The sequence below is a fragment of the Bos mutus genome, chromosome 21, assembly GCF_027580195.1.
Source record: "Bos mutus isolate GX-2022 chromosome 21, NWIPB_WYAK_1.1, whole genome shotgun sequence".
Taxonomy (NCBI): domain Eukaryota; kingdom Metazoa; phylum Chordata; class Mammalia; order Artiodactyla; family Bovidae; genus Bos; species Bos mutus.
The window spans coordinates 32,227,953-32,252,314 of NC_091637.1; the positions used below are offsets into that span (position 1 = coordinate 32,227,953).

A 24,362-nucleotide genomic window follows, 5' to 3' on the forward strand; every position below is an offset into this window, starting at 1 on the left:
CCCGTGCCTCAGGGCAAACACCCTAGAGCCCAGGCTCTGCACCAAGCAAAACCACTGCAACAAGGAGGCCGTGCTCTGCAATAGAGAGTAGTCCTCGCTCTCTGCAACTAGAGAAAGCCTGTGCACAGAAACAGAGATCCAGCACAGCCGACACATTTTTAAAAGAGGATTCCCTCTGCCTAACGACAAGTGATGTGAGGTTTGGCTCACAGCCCCTCCCACAAGAATGGAAACTACGTGAGTGCAGGTGGAGTCTGTGTAACTCCCCTCTATCTGCAGAGCCTAGAAATAACACCCAGCACTTAGGAGGTATTTTATAAACACATGAATGAATGGATAAATGAATGAATGAAGAGACAGGGAAGCTCTAAGCCAGAGGGGTTAGTGAGAAGCGGGCCAGGGTTCCCTGATCCCAGTGTCATCTGCCCCAGGCCCTGAAGGGTCTCAGCACCTCTTCTACTATGAAAAGGGAACAGGCAAGGATGAGATGTGTGGAGCGGCACCTATGATCTAGGACCTTTTCTCTAAACAATTCCATAACGCAGTTACAGATCTGAAACTAAGGCCTGAGTCCTGGCACTGCCACTCTGTGCATCTCACTTGACCTCTCTGAGCCTCAGTTTTCTCATCTGCGTAATGGGGATAATAACAGGACCCATCTCCCAGGACTGTTCTGTGGGTGAATAAGATCTTGTTTTAAAAAATATGAGATGGTGAAGATGATACAAAGACCCCATCTCTTGTAAGTGAGGAAGCAGGAAAGGTTGTGGGAGTTGTCTGGGTCCCACACTGGAAAGTGGGAAGCTAGGACCAAATGCAGACTTGTGTGACTCAGAATCCAAGCTCGTGCCCATTGCTGGTCAGCCCTGGGCTGGGAGCGGGGAGTGGCGCACAGGGGGCCTGTCTGCCATCTGTGCGTCAGTGGTCGTGTTCCCTTGCTCCCCAGGTGAAGTGACTTAGGCACTCCCCACAACCAGGTTCCCACAGGTTCAGCACAGAGATACTTTAGGAGGCGGGGAGCACTAGCCAAGGAGAACAACTCAACTCCCACTTCCCCTCCCACCATGCCTGAGGCTAGGGAGCTGGGGAAGAGGCAGTGGCCCAAGCCCCAGACAGGTAAACTGAGGCAGCCTAAGAGCAAGTCTATGCAGAGACTCCCCAGGGTGGTCTAAGGTGGAGGAACGGGCAGGTCTGAGACTCAGGAAGTCTGAGAAGAGGAGGTGGCCCCCACAGCAGGGGAGGAGGAATACCACTTAGCAAGCACACCCTTGTCCACCCCCAACACATACACACACACGCGTGCGTGCACTCCAGCCAAGGGCACAGAGCAGGGGGAGGCGGCAGGACTCCAAAGGCCCTGGGGTGGGGTATCTAAGGACAGATTCAGGGAGCACCCACTCCCACTCAGACAGCCTTCTGGGGTTGGAAGGTCATCAGTGAAGGTCTAGAGACCTAGAGGTAAGGCCGCCCTGCTGAGATCCTGCTTAGGTCCAGCAAGTGAGGGACATGGCAGCCAGAGCCAAGGTGCCTTCAGCTGGCGGCTGGTGCACATTAAGAATTATTCCTCTCACCAGCAAACAATTTGTTACAATATCCATTGCGCGCTTTTCCCAGCTGGGTGCCCTCCCATACATCCTGGATTAATCCCAGAAGTCACTCCATTCATTGAGGATATGCCTGAGTGCGCCTCCTCTTTTATCAGGGAAATTTTTCATTGTTTTGAAGCACTCATAGGTTTTAATTTGGGGTTGAGATTTTAAAGCCTCCTTCAGTGGTGAAGACGTATGAGGCAGCTTGTGGCTGGAAAGATTACCTCTGACCTCCAACCTGAAAGGGCCCAGAAGGGGCCAACAGACCCTCTAGAGGAGAGGAACAGAGAACCTCCTCTCCAAAGAGCCAGAGACTGAAGGCCTCAGTGTGGCATGAGACACACCCTTGACCTCTCTGAGCCTCCCCAAGAGAGGCAAAGTCGAGGAGGACTGCATATTTGAGCGACCCTCTACTGAGCACACTCAGGAGAGTCTGGGAGATGCTCGCCTTTAAATCCTGCAGACCTGGGGGGGAGTGGGGCCACATTGAAAGCTAAAAGTTGGGAGTTCCGATCCTAAACGACCTGGGACAGGTGAATCATTATCCTCTCTGACTAGGATGAGCTCAGTGCCACCGCAGGCTGCTGTGCAAGCCCAAGTTCAGAGTGGCTCTAACTGAGGGCCTGGCACATAGTGGGTACTCAGTAAGAGTGACTCTCCTGGTTGGGCCTTCCCGGAGGTCCAGTAGTTAAGACTCCAAGATTCCAACACAAGGAGCGCAGGTTTGATCTTTGGTTGGCAAACTAAGATCCCACATGCTGCATGGGGTGGCCAAACTGAAAAAAAGAGTGACTCTCCTGGCCTTCCCAGCCCACCACAGATCCCTTCCACTTCTCTGGCTTTCAGTCTCTTGGCCCTCAAGAAGTCAGACCCCCTGGTTCCTTAATCCAGGCTGCCCTCAGGGTGACACCACCTCCAGCCAGAGCCTCTCCACAGGCCTTGCCAGTCTGGGTAGCTGCCACCAGCCTCCTCCCAGGCCTTGCACAAGGCTGCCATACTTCCCACCAGAGGTCTGGGGAGTCCTGTCTGTGCACAATGAACCCATGCCCCCGCTCGCCCACAGGTACCATGCCAGGCTCTCTGCTGGGATCCAGGCTGCAGGCCTGCTGTCCCCCTGCCCTAACTCAGGAGACAACTGTCCCACTCCCACTTCCTAGTCCCCCACCCCCACCAGGAGTCCAGGGCTGGGGCTTCTCTAGGCTCTGAGTGCAACCCCCCACCCTTCCAACCCCAACCCTAACCCCATTACCACCCCCTTCCTGGTTTTTGCTCACACTATTCCTAACCAGCCATACCCTCTCTACATTCCTCCTTGTCCCACCTCCTTCCCCAAATTCTCCTCAACACTAAGGTTCAGCCTCTTCCAGGAAGCCCTCCCTGACTTCTCCAACCCTTATCTCCTTCCCTTTCTCAGACTCCCAGCATTTCTCCTCAGTCCCACTAACTTCACGCTGCTACCCAAAAGCAGGAACCGTGTCACCTACTCATTTTGGGGCCACCAAGCCCAGTACCACTGAGTACTCAGGAAGGATGGGATCATTAAATGATTCAGAGAGAAGGGGAGAGAAGTCTCCCACTGATGAAGTAGACACCTCTGTGAAGAGCCATCATTATGCCCATTGTGCTGATGGAGAAACTGAGGTTAAGAGAAGTGAAGCACTTACCCAAGCATCAGGGCTGGGATGTGAACCAGCCCCAGCAAATGGTGCTGTTAAGACACAGTCCAGGGAATTCCCTGGCAGCCCAGTGGTTAGGATGCTGTGCTTTCACTTGGGGTTCAATTTCTGCCTGCTCAGGGAAATTAGATCCCACAAGCGGCGTGGCTTGGCCAAAAAAAAACACAGTCCACAAATCCACATTCCACTGACATGACCCGCCAGCCCTGCAGTTCACACACGCTACCTCGTGTGACCCTCCGCTCCACTGGCACCTGTGCCACCTGGAGGTACAGTTATGGCTAGGCACAGATAGCCCCGAGAGGCGGGGTCACTTCTCAAGGCCACACACACAGCCGCAGCACTGGAGCTCAAATCCAAAGTCTCTCAGTTCCCAACTTGGTCAGAGTGCCGGATCATGACTCCTGTGACACGGTCTGTAGACGAGCCTGCCCACCCTGGTGCCCTCCCTCCCCAGGCTGTGGGATGGCCCTCCCTGTCCCCAGCCTGCACATCGCCTGCTCCCAATTATCGGCCGAAACCCAGCACTCCGGGGAGCACCTGCACGGTCTGCCGGCTTTCTGGAGAGGCCTGGCTCTCACGGTTCCAGGTGTTGACACAGACAGCCTCGCTGCGATGGCTCCCGAAAAGTAGGACACGTAGGGGGAGGGCAGGGAAGCAGGTGTGGGTAGAAACCCTCCCACCACCCTCCTCACCGCCTGGACTGAGGGCCCACTGTGGAAGGGTCTCCTCGAATGACCTTGACAACTCCCGGAGGCGGACCCTGTGGGGCCTGGAGCAAAGGTCTGGGCTGCCCACTGAGGGGAGAGGCTTGCCCCGTGTCTCCTCCAGCTCGTCTAAGCTCAGTCACCTGGAGAGCCCCGGGGGCCATGGGAAGAGAAGCCTCTTTTAGCAAAAACCCCTCTCTGCATCTAGGGGTCACTTCACTACTCCCTTATCTGTAAGTGGGGCTCAGGTAATAGAGGCTTTCACATTCCAGACACTCCGGGAGGCTAGGTTGGCTTATCTCAGCAGGATCCGAGGAGGCAGCTCTCCTGGGCCACCCAGCAGACACTCAACTCCAAGCAGGACAGACCCAGTCTCCCAGGATATCGGCTGGGTAGCACCGAGCCCAGGGTCCAGGCTGGAAGGCAGGTGGACACGCCCACCCAACAGCTACAAAACCACACCCAGCACGTCACCAGTGAGCCTAGGGTCTCAGAAGCCAAGAGGTACTGCACTCTATGCAGACTATGTGCTCCTGAGCACAAGCTCAGGCCATGTTCACGGTTACGAACTGTCATCACCACATCCCAGCCTCCTCCCAGTTCCATCCTGGCTGAGAGACGATGACAGAGGGTTCCCGTAGAAGGCACCAGGATGTAGGGTTCAGGCTGGAGCCAGAGGGGCTTAAAGGCTAGAGGGTGGAAGTAAAGACAGTTCCCTGCTCTTTGCCCTTCCCATGCCAACCCCCACCCCCACTGTTGAGCAGGAAGGAGGTGCAGCCCACCCCATCACACACAGCCATCATTCTCAAGGCTGTGGGCACCCATCTTCAGTGTCCCCCACTCTCTTGTCTGCAGCTCAGGCTCCGTTCCGTCTCTCTCCAAGCCCAGCTCAAGCACTTTTATTATTCAGAAGAGCCTCTTGATTGAAAAGGCCTCTGAGGCATCTCACAAATAAGAATCCTTTAATTGGGAAGTTGTTAACTTCTCAAAGAAGAATTTTAATTTTGCTTCCCCACCACCTCCTCTCCCCTGAAACCTATGAAAACTATGGACCAGAAACAAAGACAGACAAAGCCAAACACCCCAGGGCACCCCATCCCCAACAGTGCCAGCATCCAAGGCGGCAGAGACAGAAGTGGCAGCTGCCCCCTGCCAATTTGCACAGACACCACAGACCCCCACCTAAGAAGTATGAAGGCCTGTGGGAAGGCCTCAAACCTTTCCCTTTGGGCGTGCCTGCTCCATCCCCCCCTCACCACCCACACAAAGGGTGGCAGATGGCTGAGGGGTTCAAGGATGACAGGGCACCCAGATGGGGGGTGAACCACGTCTATTCGCTTCCCAGAGCCTGACTCTTGATGCACATCTCCCCACCACCCTCTCTTTTATCCTTGGTCACACTGTACTACAGCGGACGACTACACTTAACTGAGCATTTACTATGTGCCAGACGTTGCTCTAAGCTCTTATGTGTACCAACCAACTTAATCTACACAAAGTCAATGCTGTTACATTCCATGTTTACTGAAGAAGAGACTGAGGCCCGGAGAGTGTAAGTAAATAGCCTGAATTTGCATCATTAGTGAGAGGCAGAGCTGGGACTGGATTCCAGGCAATCTGACCCCAGAGTGAGCATAATCCAAAGGGCCACCTTCACCCGCCGGCCCCCCTCCATGGCCTGTGCACTCCTTGAGGATCAGGGCCATGACCAGCTCATCCCTGGGTCCCCTACCAAACAGCCCCAAACAGCCGCACTGAGGAAATGTCTGCGATGTGAACATGGAACAAAAGGAGTAGTTAAGAATCCGCCCTTCAGCTATGCCCATGCGCAGGAACTAGAGAGGAGCCTGGGAGCTGCAAGCAAAGATTATCCCAGGAGCCACACCCATGGGTCATCCGCCCAGCATGTGAGCATTACTGGGGTGAACACATGTGCATAGGGAGGGACAGGCTGGGAGGGGCCACCAGATGGGCCTAGAGGTCAGGGAGGCTTTCTGGAAGAGACACCTACCCCCAGCCTCCTTCCGTGGCTCTCCAAGGTCATGGGTCACCTCCCACTCTCCCCCTAGGTAGGGGCAGAAGGGAGGCCTGTGTGACCAGTAGCACTGATTCAGGAGTCAGTAAGTATCCAGAGCGGGGGTGTGCGCCCCTCCTGCAAGGAGACCTGGGCAGGGCTGGCCACAGAGAGAGAGGCTTGATTTAAATGCCATCAACCCCACCAGGAAGTGAGAAGTCAAGGGCTATGGCATCCGGGACCCCCAACTTCACCTGCCCTTCCCTACCCCATCAACCCGCCCCTCCCTCAGACCACAGGAGCACTGGGAGAACAGGCAGGAGGAGGCAGAAGACCGCAAAGAAGGACCTGGGCTCCCTCCAGGGTTTGGCTGAGTCAAGTCTCAACTCGTCAGCAGGCCTCAAAGGCTTCCGGTGACCAGCCTGCACTGCCCCCCCACCCACATCCTGGGCACCTCATTCCACAAATACTCCAAAGTCTCCACCTCTAAACCTCTGCTTAGCCTGGGCCCTCCCCCTCCTCCCCTGAATCTTTTCCACCCATCACAGCTCCACATACATTATCTTGTTCACGCAGATGACACACCAAGGAAAAACATCAAACCCTACCACAGAGAATTGGTTAAACATGCAACGGCACATACAGGCTGGAACATTACGCTGCCATTAAAAATCACATTCCAGAGCAGTATTTAATGGTGGGGAAATGATCTTGGCGTAGTATTAAATGCAAAAGGCAGGTTAGAAAACAGTAAGTACAGTTTGATCCCAATTATGATATAAATACATATTTTGTAAAAGACTGACGGGCAAAACACCCAAGTGCTCACATTTTCTATGGAGAACACACAGACTTCTTTATTTATCAGAAAAATAGAACATTTTAAATGAATCCTACAGCCTTCGAGGCTCAGCTCGGGCACCCCTCCTTCAGGGCCCTCCAGCCCCCCAGCCGAGAAGGCGGCCTCCACTCTGTGTTAGTTCCCCGACTCCCTGCACACTGAGCTTCCGGTGCTCATACTAGTGCCTGAGCAGTTGGGGGGGCAGTGGGGGGTGGTGGAGGGGGCTGCGGTGCTGCCCCCGCCACGAGGGTAGGGGCAGGGCCCAGCCACCACCTCCCTGCCGCCCCTGCCCCCAGCCCTCCCATCACCCCAGGCTGCCTTGCAGAGAATCCGGACCACCTGCTCTCTCCCCATCTCCCAGCAGCAATTACAGGTTAAACTGGAGGCTAATTAGCTGCTCATTCCACCCAGGGCTGACTGATTAGCAGGAATATCTTGATGGAGGTAACTGGACTCCATAACGAGGAGGGCCCGGGAAGGAGATCCTGCTGTCTGCTCCCTGCCAAACCCTGCAGCTTCCTGAAGGGGAGGATGGCATCAGCTGAGCCTCAGCCATATCACAACTGTTCACCCAACCCTTCAGGAGAAGGGGCTGCTAGGTCTCTTTCCTCTGAAAAACTGGGTTAACGTTCCAGCCCAACCTACTGCCCCAGCCCTCCCCCAGTGCGCCTTCTGTTTAGCAGACCTTCTCATGGGTCACGGAGGCCTGTCAAGAACAAAGCATTAGCCCCGAAAAAGAGTGGAAGTCACTTGTTCAAGGTCACAGGCAAGTCTAGCGAGGCAACAACCCAGGTCCCTCCTCCCCCCACCATCAACACCCTCTTCGGGACTTGCTGTGGCTTCTCCACATTCCCTCATACGGGACCAGAGTTGGGGGCCTGTCACCTCCCACGTGCTGGGTGTCCTGCTCCTCATGATAGAGTCCAAGAGGCCATCTGCTCTGCTCACACAGACAGCCAAGGTCACCTGGCTGCCAGTGCCTGTCACACGCACACACCTGGGGCTGAGCCTCTCCTGCCTTGAAGGTGTCAGGACTCACACGTTTACTCTGGCTCGGAGCCGTGTGAAATTCCCCACGTCGGAGCCAGTGCCAGCCTCCTGACAGTTCCCTGGACCCTGACTGTATCAGTCCACACGTTCCCACTCCCGTCTGACCTGGAGTCATGCACACGTCTGGTCAACAATGTGACAGGACCAAGGACAGAGCCCTTCATCTCACCACGAGAGACCTCCCACGCCACACGGGAACCCGACAGCCGGCAGGTCCAGGAAACTGTGTCGCTCAGAATGCCCCAGGCTTCTGAGCTGGCTGCCGGTGCCCTGCCGCAGCCCGGACTAGTGGGACACCCACAGCCACAGCAACCCTCCTGGACTTGAGTTCAGGCCGAGGTGGGAGATGGGAACCCCCCGCAATGGCCTCCCCACAGCCTCTCCCTCAGGGACACCACATCCACCCCACATGGCCCACCCGCACCTCCCAGGCCCAGAGCAGCGTCTTACCTCAGGTCAGGTGGGCTTGTAGGGAGTGTAACTGGGAGGGGGCCTGGCGATCTCTCTCTTTGCCTGTGGGCTCGGGGGTCTCAGGGCCTGTGAGGGCAGGAGGCTGTGGGAGAAAAAGTCAAACCATCAGCCAGAGTGGGGGCAGCATGGGACGGTTCTGGGGGGCAGTGGGGGGCCATGCACACAGAGGGTCTGATCCCACTAGGCTGGGCAATTAACACTCATACATCTCACACCCAGACTCTCTCTCCCTCTTGTTGACACATTCACATACACACTCGCATGTGTTCTCACTCCTTTGCACACTTGCACTTTATACACACACACATATGCTTTCACCTGTACATATTGCACTTAGTCTCTGACACACTTACATATCACTGGCACTTACACCCACGTGCACTCCCGCTCACTGACACTCACATACCCACACAGGCCACCAGCTCTGGCAGTGGGGCTCTGGGAGTGGCGGGGTTCCTGGCAGCAGGCAGAGAGGTGGGTGTCTGCATATGCCTCCCCTACCCACCGGCTCTGCGACCTGGGGAAAGTCAAGTCTCTGAGCCTCACTCCTCTCATCCATAAAATGGGGATACCATCTCTCCAGCCAGGGCTGCTGGGAAGATAAAAGGAGACAAGAGATGCACGAGCTGGGCCATGTAGGTGCCCAGCCGGTATCAGGGACTGCCTTCCTTCCCAGCCTGGCTCCAGGAGGCAAGCCCGGGTGGGTCCCTGAGAGCGGGTGCTGCAGCGCCCCAGGGGTGCCTCTCCGTGGGCCTGAGCCCCTGCTTCCTGGTTCCCAAGGATGCCCTCTCCCTCCCTTCCTTCCCCTGCCTCTGCTGGTTTACTCCTTCACCAAACATTATCCCAGGGCAGCTCGGGTCCCAGTCCCCCCACCCTCCATCAGTGAGGGAGTCGTATCCTCTTGGCAAGGCCCCAAGACACAGGCCTGGGGCTGCAAGTCCAAGGAGAAAGGTCAGCTCCCAGCTCTCTCAGTCGCTGCCTGCGTGGCCCTGGGTCCAGCTCCCTCTCCCAGCCTCAGTTTCCTCAACCTCTCAGTTGTTGTTCAGTCACTAAGACATATCCGACTCTGTGAGCCCATGAACTGCAGCACGCCAGGCCTCCCTGTCCCTATCTCCTGGAGTTTGCCCAAGTTCATGTCCATTGAATCGGTGATGCTCTCTAACCATCTCATCCTCTAAGAAGAAGACCCAAGTCCCTTTCTGAGCTATTGCCAAGAGGTTCCAATCCAATCAGTGTTTCTCAAAGTGTGGGAGACGTGCCACAGGGGTGCATAAGGGGATTCTAGGTGGTATGCAAATGATTTTATTTTCATAGGTGTTTATTTTTCCAATGACAAGCATATCACAGCTGTGATTTTATGGATGTGTGGCATGGGGAGCACTGGGTAATCCACCTTCAAATGTGAGTCAACACAAAGACAAGGACTAAGAAAATGCAAGTGCAGGTGGCGCCCAGAGGTGGCTATAACTGCAATGGTGACAGGGAAACGCAGACGGTCAGCATCTCACAGGGCCTGGCTGCCAGCAGCCCTCATGAGGGTTAGCAGTTCCCTTCTTCTCTGACCGGCCAGATCAGCCTCCCCTTTCCTCTTACTTCCCCAAATGGCACCGTACAACACAGGCTTGGACCCCCGGGGGACTCACAAGGCCTTCCCGACAGGATGGATGGAAGCGTGGATGAAGTCAACTCAGAGGTGGTTATCATAACGTGAGCAGAAGATGGCAAAGGCCTCTGAGTCCCTTCCAAAGTCAACATTCCATCAAGTCTAAGATGCAAAAGTGGAATTCCTAGCTACATGGTAGATGAATATGGAGGAACCCTCTAGAGGCAACTCTTCTTGTTTCCTGGGCTGCAAACTTCTCCTCCAAGGAGGAGGCAGAGAAATGGGCACTGAGCAGGTTCCAGGGTCCACCTGGGCTTTCCCATCCTGACAACAGAACCACAGCAGTGTGAACCCAGTAAGACAGGGCCTGCCTAGCTCCACAGGTCACCAGCCCCAAATTACACTCCCTGCTGCCAGCAGATCCCAAAGGTGCCTCCCAATGGCTGCTGACCCTGGAGGACAGGACCAGACAGAGGGATGCTAGCCCAGCTCGGACAGGTGGCCAGAGTCTGGGCCATTCCTCAGGCCTGGGTCCTCCAAGCCAGGCCTATCCAGGCAGGGGTACCCTGAGTGGCTGCCCAAGCTGGCTCCCAGTAGATTGGCACAAGTCAGCAAGGCCCAGGCCAGCCCGGGCAGCCCCATCCCGGGCAGGCCTCCAGACCACCTGGCTGGCAGCCCTGAGTCCAGCTCCACCTGAGCTGGCAGGGCAAACCATGCCCACAGCTCTGCTCCGACTACCCAGCTGCCACGTTCCACGATAATGAATGGGCCTCCAGCTCCCTTCTCCCCAAACCTTCTGGAAGCTCCCACTCTCCTCGGTGGCATCACAAAGAGTTGCTGTGGAAATGGGACCACAGGCAGAGTGTGACAATGATTTGGGGCAGGGGAGGAGATGCAGGGGGAGCCGAAGCTCTGCTGGACATGGGGGGCAGGGGTGGGAGCTGCCTGTGTGTGCCAAGTCCTAGAAAGAACATGAGATCCCAGCTGCAGGCCTCAGAGCCACAGTAGGTGATGGGGACCATGGCAGAGGTGGGGGGCGGGGGGGCGATGCTTCTGACCTGCCCTCCTGGCTCCTTGGCCCTTCAGTAGAGCCCGGGGAGCCCTGGAAATCAGATGCCTGTGTGTCCAACAAAACTAACGCATGCCCTGAGGAACATGAGCGTTTCATGGAAACAGCTACTTCGGGATGCTGCCAAAGTAGCTTCAGTACTGTGGGGGACTAGAACCCAATAAGTGCTCAGCAAACCTGTGATCAAAGAGAATGATACTGGTGTGTGTATATGCACGTATGTGTGTGTGTGTAAGAGAGAGAGAGACAGAGACATGTGGCTGTACTGGTCAATCCAGTCACAGAATCACAGAGTTTGAAAGGCCCACACCCATTGTACAGATGGGGAGACTGAGGCCCAGTGAAGGTCAGGGTCAACCCAGCAAGTCAGCCAAAAAGTTAGGCCCAGAACTCAGGTCTCCTCTTCCCCAGACCTAAACCCTCTACCCAATATCCCTGGGTTTTCTCTCATTCATTCATTCTGTTTTTGCTGAGCAGTTTCTCTGTGCTTGGTGACCGGGATATAGAGATGTGAAGGATACCACCCCCACCTGCCAGAAGCTCAGAGAGGAAACAAGCCGCCATGGTCAGAGGGAGGCGGGTGGGACAGAGGTTCAAGGGACTGCAGGAGCCCAGGGAAGGTTATCATGGGGGGTTGAGTTACGTGCTTCCGAGCCAGGCATCAAAGAGACCTCGGGCTGTGCCCAGCTTGTCTCCCAACTGCTCCCTCAGTGCAAGCCCCTTACAGCTCCCACACAGCGGCCTCCAGTGTGGGACAGTAGCAAGCCCACCTGGGGCCCTCACCTCCAGGAGGTCATGGGGGTGATCCCCATTAGCGCATCCAATCCCCAGAAATGAGCAACCATGAGAAAAGCATGTTATTACACAGGAGGAGTTCAAAGAAAGCTGGTGCCCTGACTGCCCTCCTCCTGCCCCAGGCTCAGCCTCCTCTTGCATTGTCCACTCTTTCCTTGTTCATTCTTGCTTTCCTGGGCACCTTGCATGAGCTGGGCATAACACTGGGCCTGGGTGGAGCAGAGAACAAGTGAGCCCTAGACACCAGCCACCACACTCGTAGATTTCAAGTCCCCATCTCTGTCAGCGCACGCAGATTCTCTACTGCAGGGCGGTTTTTGGAGGGGGTAGTACTGAGAGGGCAAGAGGGGACACCTTCTAGAGTTTGGCTTGAAAGACCCACCAACTCTGCTGTATCCCCCATGGGCCACGCCTCCCAGCAGCTGGTACGCACTCCCATGACCAATTCCAAACAGGTGGAAACCGAGACCCTGAGAGGTGACTAGGTGGACCCCGGTCGCTCAGTGCTGAGGAGGAAGGACATGGCAAGACAGAGGACAGTGAGGACAGAAGGGAGGGGCCAGGGCTGGGGCTGTGGGAAGGGAGAAAGGAGGAGATATCTGGGAAGGCCTCCTGGTGGAGGAGGGATGGGGCTTAGCTCAGAGCCTGCCCTCGGCCTCCCAACAGGAAAAGACTTTCTCCAAGAGAGAGAAATGCACCAGGGGTTGTCCTGCCAGCCCATGTGACAGGGGGCTGGGCTGGCAGGTAGAGGATGAGAGGGGCACGTTCCTTAACAGCCATCATCCTGTCCCAACCCACTGAGGGCTGCCCCAGTGCCGTCTCACATCCCAATTCCCTCTGCTCAGTGGGGAACCAGCTGGGGACAGGAAAGCAGTAGAGACATAGAAATGGAGTGGGGCAGACACACAAAGAAATGGAGGTCTAAAGAAAGAGCAACTGTGACCCCAATGCCAGAGGGCAGAGGGGAGACAGAGAGATGAAATGCATGGGCAGAAGGGGCCATCCCTCCCTTCCCCAGAGCCAGAGCTGCAGCTGCCAGGAGGAGCCTATAAACCAGGGCTTTGCAAAGACATCTCAGCAATAAAATTCTTATTTGAAATGAAATCTTATGCAGTGGGGGAAGCCTTCTATGCCAGACATTAAATCCAGAAGCCATAAAGTGAAAAATTTGATAAATCCAACTACATAAACATGTAAAAACATCTGTACAGCAAACACACTATAAACCAAGTTAAAAGGCAGTGGGAGAAAATACCACTAATATACAAAGAGCCCCTACAAATCAATAAGAAAAAAGACAAAAGAAGAGGGAAATTGGCAGTGAATTAGAAACCCACAGAGGAAGAACTAAAATTGGCCAATAAACATATGAAAAGATGTTCTATCTCACTAGCAATCAGGGAAATGCAAATGAAAACGACATGATATCATTTTTTTGCCCATCAGACTGGGAAAAATTAAAATGATTGATAACAACCAATGCTGGCAAGGATGTGGAGAAATGAGCACTCATGGACCAGCAAAGGGAGGAGGATTTGGCTCAACCTTTGGAAGGGTAATTTGGGAAGACTGAATAACATTCTAAAACCCACACACCCTACAACCTAGAAATCTCACTTCTAGGAGCTTCTCCTACAGAATCGATAGCATAGGCACTCATATATAAATATTCAAGGATGCTCATAGCAGCATTGCTGGGGAGAGTAAAAAAGAAATGGCCTAAATGTTTATCAGTAAGGGAATGTTTAAACAAAACACAGCACATCCATACTATGGAACACTCCGCAGCCACGCAGCCATTTGACAGAAGGAGGAACATCTATGTATAACAATATGAAAAAAAATCAAGCTGTACAATGCTATTTCAGAATGAGCCCATTTTTATAAATAGCAGATTGTTCGTTTATGCCCCAAAAGGCTGGAAGACAATATGCAGACAGTACAGGGATCACTTCTTAGCAGGGGCACAGGGGGGCTTTCACAGTCTCCATTGCCTACAAATGTGTGGTTGAATTTTCAATAGAGTTCACTTAATCCTTTCAATCCTGCTAAGACTCCAGTATAAAAGGCAGACCTGAGCAGATTGGCTGTGGTTGAAAGGGGAGGGGCCTATGTAGCCCCACCCCCAGACCTCTGGTGTAGGGTGGGAGTAGGGCTACATAGGACCAGTTTGAGGACCTCAGCTGGAGAATGTGAAGCCCATACCTCCACTGCCCCAAACCAAGGCCCATGGGGAGCCCTCCCTGGCCAAATGGCACTCACTGGCAGCAAAGCTGTTTGCAATGAGGCCTCAGTGGCCACTGGGCGTCTCCAACCTGGACTGATTTCTCTGGGATGCAGTCACAGTCCATGGCTGTGCAGGAGGGGTTGAGGGGCCCTTGTGCCCAGGTCCCCCCACCCCCTCAAGCCCTCTGCTGAGGACACAGCTCTGAGGCCAGCATGGGGTAGGGTCCAGCATCTCTGCCCAGGGCAAGGGGGCCCAACAAGCAGTACAGACAGGTCATGCTAAAGCCAAAGCCACTGGCTCCTCAGCAGGGCTCTGGCCCTCGTGGGCTGGGGTGGGAGTTTCCCCTAGGTGACCAGAAAGCCCTGGAACATCATGATCTTGAGAACCCTAGTCTAAGGCTCAGGGGCGTCCAGGGAGTGAGGACAACATGGGAGGGGCCTTTGCAGGTACAGCCCCGGGCTCTCACAGGGCTCTTGTGCTAGAGAAGGAGGGAGGGAACAAAGAGAAGACAAAGCAACAGGGAAGCTGCCGTGCTTCTCTCTGTGCGGAGAGAGGCTGGGCAAGCCCGCGCTGCAAGCAGAGGGCTCTGATGTGTGCCGGTGTGTGGTGCTCAGAGAGGGGCTTGTGTGGGTCTGCAGAGGTGAACTATGGACAGGGTGTTGTGTATCATCATGTCTATATCTAGAGTCAGTGTGTGTGTGTGTGTGTGTGTGTGTGTGTGTGTGTGTGTGTGTTAGGGCGTAAGGACAGGCTTGTGGAAAAGCCAGGGGGAAAAAAGTGAAAGTGTTAGTCACTCAGTCGTGTCTGACTCTTTGTGACCCCATGGATTGTATGTAGCCCACCAGGCTCCTCTGTCCATGGGATTCTCCAGGCAAGAATCCTGGAGTGGGTTTCCATTTCCTTCTCCAGGGGATATTCCTGACCCAAGGATTGAACCTGGGTCTCCTGCCTCGCAGGCAGACTCTTTACCGACTGAGCCACGAGAGAAGATGGAGAGGCCAGGAGCCGGTGGCAAATTCCGGAAACCCATCCCCAACTGGCCCTCAGCCTGAAATGCCTCCCAATACTATCCTCCCCTCCAGTCAGAAGAGATGTCAAGGACCAAAGTTTGTGGGAAGAATGAGAGGGTTATCACAAAGCTTAGCCCCCAGGCAGGCACAGGGTGGAGCAGAAAGAATGTGGTCTGGGGACTCAGATACCTGGCTTCCCATCCTAAGGCAACACTACGGGTCACATTAATCATGTCCCCTGGGAATCGATGAAAGCAGAGATCCTCACCAGAGTCCCCAAAGAAGGGGAATTTAGGAGGTCTGTGAGCACGGAAACTGCACGAAACTCGATGTGAGTTTACGCACGTGGTGTGGGGCGGGGAGAGCATGTCTGTTTCAGGTCTGGGGCTATGGCTTTCATCAGATTCCCCAAGGGACCCACAGACCAAAAAGACTCAGGACCATCAAGCAGGAAGGGAGCAAGGCTGGGCCCCTGACGAACAGAGGTCTCAGGGGCTCGGTGTCTACCTGTTTATTCATGGCTGGCAAGGCAGCACGATTTGGAGGGCAAGGGCTAGGGCAGGTTCTGCAGCTCTAGGCCCCAAGCAGGACACTGCCCCCTCAAGAGTCCCAGGGTGTAGATGCTGATTCAAGCAGGGATGAGAGTTGTCCAAGGTGAGCAAGGCTGCCCTGGCAGGAGGGGAGCACAGGCTGATGGGGACAGAGATCAGGGTGAGCAAGTGGTGACCCTGAGCCTTACTCTCAGACCCTATAGGCCTCTGTGTACCCATCTTACCCCCCAGGCTACACAAGGTAGACCCTGGGAGTCCATTCTGAGCACATGAAAGGAAGGCCCAGGCCATGCAAGGGTGAGGCTCAGGCTTAGCACTGAGTGTGCTCTGCCATGCTATGTCACTTCAGCTGTGTCCAACTCTATGCGACCCTATGTACTGTAGCCATCCAGGCTCCTCTATCCATGGGATTCTCCAGGCAAGAATACCGGAGTGGGTTGCCATGCCCTCCTGCAGGGGATCTTCCTGACCCAGGGACTGAGCCCATGTCTCATGTCTCCTGCATTGGCAGGCAGGGCCATGCCCTCCTGCAGGGGATCTTCCTGACCCAGAGATTGAGCCCATGTCTCATGTCTCCTGCATTGGCAGGCAGGTTCTTTACCACTAGCACCCCCTGGGAAGCAGCACAGAGTGTACACTCCTGCCTTTCGGAGTCTTCCCACCTGTTGTTGGCCTGAGCCCCTCTTCCCTCCTGGGCTAGGGGGCAGGCTGGCCTGGCTGCCCCACACTGCTAATTAGGTCTGCAGAGCCCGAGCCTTCTTGGGTGTCACCACCTCCCACATGACAGTGACTCCAGAAAGGAGAGGAATAAGAGGTTTCACTGCAGTCCTTGACTGGAGTCAAGGGAACCTAGGGGCTGCACAGAAGCCCTGAGCAGGGCTGGCAGGCCGGGGCATATGAGCTCAGGGGAGCCCCCTGAGCTGTCTCTGATCCCTCTAGGGTCCTCTCTCAGCCTGACATGGGGAAACTGAGGCACAGAGCGAGCCCTCTGCCCTGGGTCACACAGGGAGTTGGTGACAGATTGGGGGCAGGATCCCAGGCCTCCCGCCCCTGGCTGCGTTTACTTTGGGCACAAATGCAGCTCACCCCCCCTCAGGGGACTCAGTACCCATCTCAGCACCCCTACCTGCCAGAAAGAGGCAGCTGGCACTGGGGACCCAACACACTGAGTCACATGCAGGCCTGCAGGGCCCCTGGATCCAGACACCCCGAGTCTCTGTTTCCTCCTCTCTAAAACAGAGGTACAGGACTGCCCTGGTGGTCCACTGATTAAGGACCTGCCTGTCATTGCCGGAAGAAATATCAATAACCTCAGATATGCAGATGACACCACCCTTATGGCAGAAAGTGAAGAGGAGAGTGATGAAAGTGAAAGTGGAGAGTGAAAAGTGGAGAGTGAAGACAGCCTCTTGATGAAAGTGAAAGTGGAGAGTGAAAAAGTTGGCTTAAAGCTCAACATTCAGAAAACAAAGATCATGGCATCCGGTCCCATCACTTCATGGGAAATAGATGGGGAAACAGTGGAAACAGTGTCAGGCTTTATTTTTCTGGGCTCCAAAATCACTGCAGATGGTGACTGCAGCCATGAAATTAAAAGACGCTTACTCCTTGGAAGGAAAGTTATGACCAACCTAGATAGCATATTCAAAAGCAGAGACATTACTTTGCCAGCAAAGGTTCGTCTAGTCAAGGCTATGGTTTCTCCAGTGGTCATGTATGGATGTGAGAGTTGGACTGTGAAGAAGGCTGAGCACCGAAGAATTGATGCTTTTGAACTGTGGTGTTGGAGAAGACTCTTGAGAGTCCCTTGGACTGCAAGGAGATCCAACCGGTCCATTCTGAAGGAGATCAGACCTGGGATTTCTTTGGAAGGAATGATGCTAAAGCTGAAACTCCAGTACTTTGGCCACCTCACGCAAAGAGTTGACTCATTGGAAAAGACTGATGCTGGGAGGGATTGGGGGCAAGAGGAGAAGGGGATGCCAGAGAATGAGATGGCTGGATGGCATCACTGACTCAATGGATGTGAGTCTGGGTGAACTCCGGGAGTTGGTGATGGACAGGGAGGCCTGGCGTGCTGTGATTCATGGGGTCGCAAAGAGTCGGACACGACTGAGCGACTGATCTGATCTGATCTGTCAATGTAGGAGAAGCCAGTTTCATCCCCTTTTCTGGGAAGATTCCACATGCCACAGGGCAACTAAGCCCATGCGCCACAACTACTGAAGCCCGAGCTCTAGAGCCCACAAACCACAAGAGAAGCACCGTGATGTGAAGCCTAGAGAAAGCCCGCATGCAGCGATGAAGACCCAATACAGCCAAAAATAAATAAATGAATAACATAAAGCAGCTATTATTTTAAAAATAAACAAAAATAAGACAGGTGCAAAAACTCCTGTTGTGAGGATCAGCAGAACAACAGGATGCTTAGAGCATGGCAGGAGCCCTTTCCACCGCCCCCACCCCCAGGTCTGGGCCTCAGTTTCCCCACCTCTAAATGGGAAGCTTGCTCTGAGTGATTCCCCAGGCCCTCGAGCCTCTGAAACTCCTGGGAAACTTTCCTGGGTGCCCAGCCCATGCCAGTATCTGTGGGGAGACAGACAGAGGCAGAGACTAGAGCCTGCCCTCATGGAGTTCCCTGCAAGCTAGGGAGTGACAAGTGTGGCTGCGGAACAGAGGCTACTCAGCAGAACTGGGGGCGAAAGCACCCACGGCCGGGCTCCCGAACGCGTCTACCTGTCCCCATCGCTTCATCCCCAGCCTGCCCCACTCATTCCCTGCCTGGCCCCTTTACGCACTAGGTTTATGCCCTTGCTCCAGGGGCCATGAGAACCTTGAATGTTGAAAACTCAGTATGAGGCTTGGCAGTGACCAAGGAAGGCTTCCTAGAGGAGACAGGACAAGAGGGTCAAGTCCTTACAGCGTGCGTGCGCTCTCAGTCACTCAGTCGTGTCCGACTCTTTCGACCCGTGGACTGTAGCCTGCCAGGTTCTCTGTCCATGAGGATTCTCCAGGCAAGAATACTCGAGTGGGTTGCCATGCCCTCTTCCAGGGATCTTCTTGACCCAGGGATCGAACCTATGTCTCTTGTGTCTCTTGCACTACAGGCGGATTCTTTACCACTGAGCCACCAGAGAAGCCCAGTTCTCACAGCAGGCCTCGAATATCCAGATGAGGAATCCAGACCCTAGGAGCCACTGGAAGTTTCATACAGGTCCCCTTGGCCTGGGCAGAGATGCTGGATCCCACCCCAGTCTGGCCTCAGAGCTGTGACCCCTGCAGGGGACTCAAGAGGGTGGGGGGAACCTGGGCAAAAGGTGCCCGCTGCCCCTCCTCCACAGCCATGGACTATGACTCCATCCCAGAGAAATCAGTCTTGGTCTGAGAAGCCCAGCAGCCACCGAGGCCTCATTGCCATCGGTGAGTGCCGTCTGGCCAGGGAGGGCTCCCCGACAGATTAAGAGCAGTGCCAGCCCCGACTCATTCATATTCCGGTCTGGCTGCTGGCTTCAATATGGCTGAGAGACGCGAGGGCAGAGGCGGCCCTCCGAGAATGCCCGGCGATGATTCCTCTCCGATTCCAATTTATTTTCTATCATTAATGCTTTTGAAAAGCCCCACATGCTCTGCAAACAGGGAAGGAGCATGGGGCTGGGGAGGGGAGGAGAGGAGAGGGCTGGGGGTGGAGGGGGGCATGACAGAGGTGGTGCGGGCAGCAGGCGAGGGGCCCTGAGACCTAGGTTCAGATCTCCACCCCATCTCCACCTGCCCGGAGACCCGGGGACAGACCTGGCCTCTCCCTGGCTGTGGGGAACAGCCTCCTGCTCTGCCCACCTAGGGGGACACTTTCCAAGATCTCCTGAGGGGTCAGAGGTGAGCAGGCTTTATACACTGTGAAGGGCTGTACACCTTGAGGAACCGAAAGCAAAGCAAGCCTGACTGACCGTGGCAACAGAGGCCTATGAACTGGACCCCTGCCTCCCCAGCTATACTGGCAGTCCCCCACCCAAGGGTCCAGGAAAGGCCTTGACTACCTCTGACCAAAGCACAAGCAGAGGAGACAAGCACCAGGATTTGGACACCCCTACCCCTCACCCCACTCCCATCCCCTGCCTTTTCTGTCTCAGGCTCACACTCCAGCCTCCCTTCCCCCACAGACTCACCAGGGATCAGCCTCCCAACCAGCATCCCTCCTCTCCTACTACCACCTGTGTGGAGCCTGGGGTAGGGTTAGGGGATCATTCCCACACGTCCTCTGCTCAGAACCTTCCAGAGGTCCCCATCACCTAAGCCCAAACTCCCCACGTCCATGCAAAGCTCTCCCAGGCAATTCAGGCCCACCTGGGCAGCCCCAAGGCCTCCCTGGCCTGACCCCACCCTCAGCTCCAGCACTGACCACCCCTGGTCTTTGCATATGCTATTTCCAGTCTGAAACTCTCTTCTCCTCGGCTCCAGTTCACCTGTCAAACTCCTACGCCTTCTTCAAGATGCAGCCCAAGTTCCCCCCTATGCAACTTTTCCCAACTCCCCTGGCCGGCCCTGCTCTGTGCTTCTAAGCATGCCGTATCCACCTTCTATGACTCAGCAATACGGGCATTATGTGTGTTTGGCAGCTCCCCTCCATTCAGTGAGCCCTGATGGCCAGGGGCTGCCTCTGATTCATCCAGCGCATTCCTAGTGCTTGGCAAAGTTCCTGGCTCACAGAGACCCACTGATCCAGTCAGCGGTCTTAACAGAGCACCTACTGGGTGTCAGACTCTGAGCTGGGTGCTGGGGATGTAGCAGCAAAGACAGAGTTGGTCCTTGCCCTCAAGCTCTTCCAGAGGATGTGCTCAGGGAATGTCCGTTGAATGAATGAACATACGACCACCTTGTAAACAGAGAAACTGAGGCTCAGAGAGGCAAAATCCCTGCCCGAGGGCACTTTTGCCTCCCTGCCCACATCTCTTTCTACTCTGTTTCTCCCCTAGAACCTTAGCAGCAGTGAGGAGGAATTTAAAAAGTAAGATTAGAGTCAAAAAAAAAAAAAAAAAGGAAGACGAGAATGTAGTGGATTTTCCCCCCTTTCTCCATAATGTAAAGAAAATTGCTTTTGCCAACTATCACAGCTTAAAAGCAATTAGAGTTTTTGGAGGGACTCTGGGCACGAGCAGAAGAGACAGAGCGAGCGCCCCACGCAGAATTTCTCCAGCATTCGTTTGTACCGAGCAAAACGGGGGTAGGGGGTTTGGGGGGAAGGGGATGTGTTAAAAGCAGCAATTTCCAGCAGCAGAGATGGTGGAGATAAAATATTTACAGCCTCCAAGGGAGGGGCCTGGGAGGGCCAGAGACCACCCCCTCCCCACTCCTACTCCTCATTCCGGAGGCAGGAAAAGGGAGGATAAAGAATGGGAGACAAGGAAAGGCACCTCCCCGCCGCTCCTGCGCTGATGGACACTTGAGACAAGGAGGGGAGAAGCCCCCAGATGCCCCCGCTCTCTCACCACTCCCCCACCAGGCAGGACCCACAGCCACCACCCATCCCCCAGCCATCAGAGATCCACCCCTCCAATCGTCAGTCCTGGCTCTGCTCAAAATCTGGAGAACATCACCACTCCAGGCTGGCATTCGAGGCGTGCACAGTCAGGCCCCTCTCCAGACTCATCCCCAGATGCTCCCAATGGGGCACGCAGCCCTGACTGTTTTCTGAGAAGTCTCGCTCGGTCCCACCTCCAGGCCTTACCCTGAGAAGGGAGTATAAGGAGTGTGCATGCCTCCCCTCGGGGAGAGATAAGGCAGGTTTGAGGGTGCAGACTCAGAGCAGATGACTGAGCCAAGGACACACAGCTCTAGGCTACACACTAGACTTCCAGAAATGTCTCTTCCACTGAACAGCCTCTTCCCCACCTGGACCCTTCACTTGACCCTTGGCCTTTTGCCTCCAAATACAGAGCAGCCACCAACAGCATCTTCCTGAATTCTAACTTCCTCCTTCCTAGTTGCAGCACAGACTCTCCTCGTGTGGCACACAAATGACACAGCCTCCACTAGAAGCAGATGTTCCTAGGTTCAAATGCCAACCCCTCCACTAACTATGTGACCTTTCCATGTCCCTTGATCTCTCTAAACCTCAGTTTTCCCATCTGTTAAATGGGAACAGTAGTAGTGCAAATTTCATGGGGCTGTCTTTAGAGTTAAACGAGATAATATATGTAAAGTACCTGGCACTGTGACTAGTAGGTGTGCAGTGAACTCACCTCTGCCCTACTTCAACTCACTCCTCAAGGGTGACTCTCCAGGCCTCAAGTGGCCCATGCCCATGCACATGGGCTCCCATGCCACCTTTCCATCCCCTGATAAATGCACAGAAGGCACACACCAGCTGTGTGCAGAGGGTGGGAGGCACTGATGCGCTTTGCACACACGCAGGAGCCTGATCCCTCCACCCAGAGCCAGGGAGCCCTCACTTTCTTGGCTTAGGAAGGATTCCTCCTTCCTAAGGACGGGGGAAGCCTCAGTTGGAACCCTGAGAACCTGCCCGGCCAGGTGGAAGGAATGACCAGAGGCTCAGCCTTCCCTCCAGCCTGTGGCTATGGCCCAGTCCTCAGGAATCCTCACAGTCCTGCTTGACCCAGGGCCCAGAGAACAGCAGTTAGTGGCAAAGCCCAGAGCAGAAACCAGGACTCAAAGACCGCGAGATCCAGCAAAGCTAGGTAGTTTTGGTCTCAAATCCCAGACCCACCACTGACCAACCAAGTGACCTCCCTGAGCCTCAGTTTCCTCATCTGTAAAATGGTACCCATAATGGCCACTTTGCTGCGGTGAGCACTAAGCTCTTCCAGTGCCCTGCCGAGGTTCCAGCACGCAGTCAGCCAGCATGGGGACCTATGCTGATTCTATTCCACCTGCCCCCTGGACTCTAGCACAGGGAGAGCAGAAGGAAGGCCTGGGGATGGGGCAACAAGGACCTGCCCTATGACCCTTGCCAGCCCACTGCCCACCCAGCAGGTGGCTAAAGGACCAGTCTACAGATGGGCCAGTGGCCACAGCCAATCCTCCCTACCCTTCTCACAGCAGAAGAGGTCCATTCCCTGCCTCACTTCATCCAGGAGAGGCAGTGACATGCCCCAGGTCCACAGCCCCCATCCAGCCACTTGGGGGAGGCTGGGTGTTTTCCTCTCCACCCCCAACTGCAGAGAATACACGAGCTTGTTGTAGGGTCTGGCTGTGCCCCAGGGCTGTGGACGAGGAATCAGAAGGTATTTTGACCTTTGTCTCTTGCTCTCCCTCCGGTCATCTTCCTCCCAGGGGACTCTCCTGCTCACTGCTCCTACTTCTGTCCTCAAGAAATAAGCCCAAGAGTAGAAATGAAGTCACTCAGTCGTGTCAGACTCTTTGAGACCCCATGGACTGTAGCCCACCAGGGTCTTCCATCCATGGGATTCTCCAGGCAAGAATACTGGAGTGGGTTGCCATTTCCTTCTCCAGGGGATCTTCCCGACCCAAGGATCGAACCCAGGTCTCCTGCATTGCAGGCAGACGCTTTAACCTCTGAGCCACCAGGGAATCCCAAGAGTAAGTGTGGCACAAACCAGGGTTCTCCTCACTGTGGGGGCAGAGATGGGAGCACAGGAAGACCGTCTCAGCCCTGGATGGCTGAGCCTCAGGACACCCCGCTGAAGCCTCCTCCCCAACCTGCACACCCACACTCCCTGCTGGTAAATAACAAGGTGTGTGTGTGTGCATGTGCGTGTACAGAAGGCAGGGCAGGTCCTAAGAAGCTGGGGCTGACCCCAGGATGACTGACAGCCGTTCCCCAGCTGGGCCCACCTCTGCCCCTTTGAACCAGAGGGAGCACTGGTCTGTCTGAACCACAAGCCCACAAGGCCCAGGAGCACGGGATTCTGGGACTGAGAAACCAGACTCCTGACTTTTTGCCAAGGCTCCGCAATGCTTTTCTTTTTTTTTAACATTTATATTTATTTATTTGACAGCATCAGGTTTTAGTTGCGGCATGCAGAATCTTCTATCTTCGTTCCAGCATGCAAGATCTTTAGTTGCAGCGTGTAGGATCTAGTTCCCTGACCAGAGATTAAACCCGGACCCCCTGCATTGGGAGCTCCGAGTCTCAGCCACTGGACCATGCAAGTACAAAAGCATTGTATTTGCAATGCTTCTCAATGTGACACTTGAGATGGGGTTGGCCACTCCCTGTGCCTCAGTTTCCCTATCTAAGCCTAAAAGAATGAGATCATCTCCAAGGCTGCCATCTAGTTCCAATGTTCTCCAGTTCCATATCTGTGACTCCTGTGACCCTCACAGAATCAAGAGGTGCTCACAAGTCACCAAGGGCACTAAGGGCAGAAAAAGCATGTGTGGGTGCCTGGAGGGCAGAATCACCCTGACCCCAAGGCGACAAGGAGGCCCAGGGAGACCCACATCTGCCCTAGGCTGGCAGAGGACACCCGGCCTCCCTCCCCAAGGAGAAAACTGGGCCCAGGCGGGAGAGTGAAGACAGCTCCTCCATACGGCTAGAGGCAGCCAAAGCCCGCCCTCCTTTCTGCACCTGCCCCCGCCCACCCCTCCGTGCCTTGCTTCTCTTCTCTGTTCTGAGGCTACCAAAGACTCAGCCCAGCCCAGATCTCAGGCGCAGCCCCCCACCTCCCCCACACACACCCTCAGTTCTCCCAAAGCCCCTGGCTATCCAGGCTGGGCCCCTAAATACCGCCCCCAAACTCCAGGCAGCCCTCCCCTTGCCTTCCATCCTGCCATCTAAAGTG

The 24,362-nt window shown here is 54.9% G+C and overlaps 1 protein-coding gene across 1 annotated transcript in view; it reads right to left on the reverse strand.

The window, feature by feature from the left end:
* LINGO1 (leucine rich repeat and Ig domain containing 1) overlaps window positions 1-24,362 on the reverse strand; it is a 219,151-nt gene that overhangs the window by 184,797 nt on the left and 9,992 nt on the right. Inside the window, exon 2 of the mRNA XM_070358579.1 lies at window positions 8,328-8,430. The gene's annotated coding sequence lies outside the window, so the exon portion shown is untranslated. The remainder of the gene's footprint in view (window positions 1-8,327; window positions 8,431-24,362) is intronic.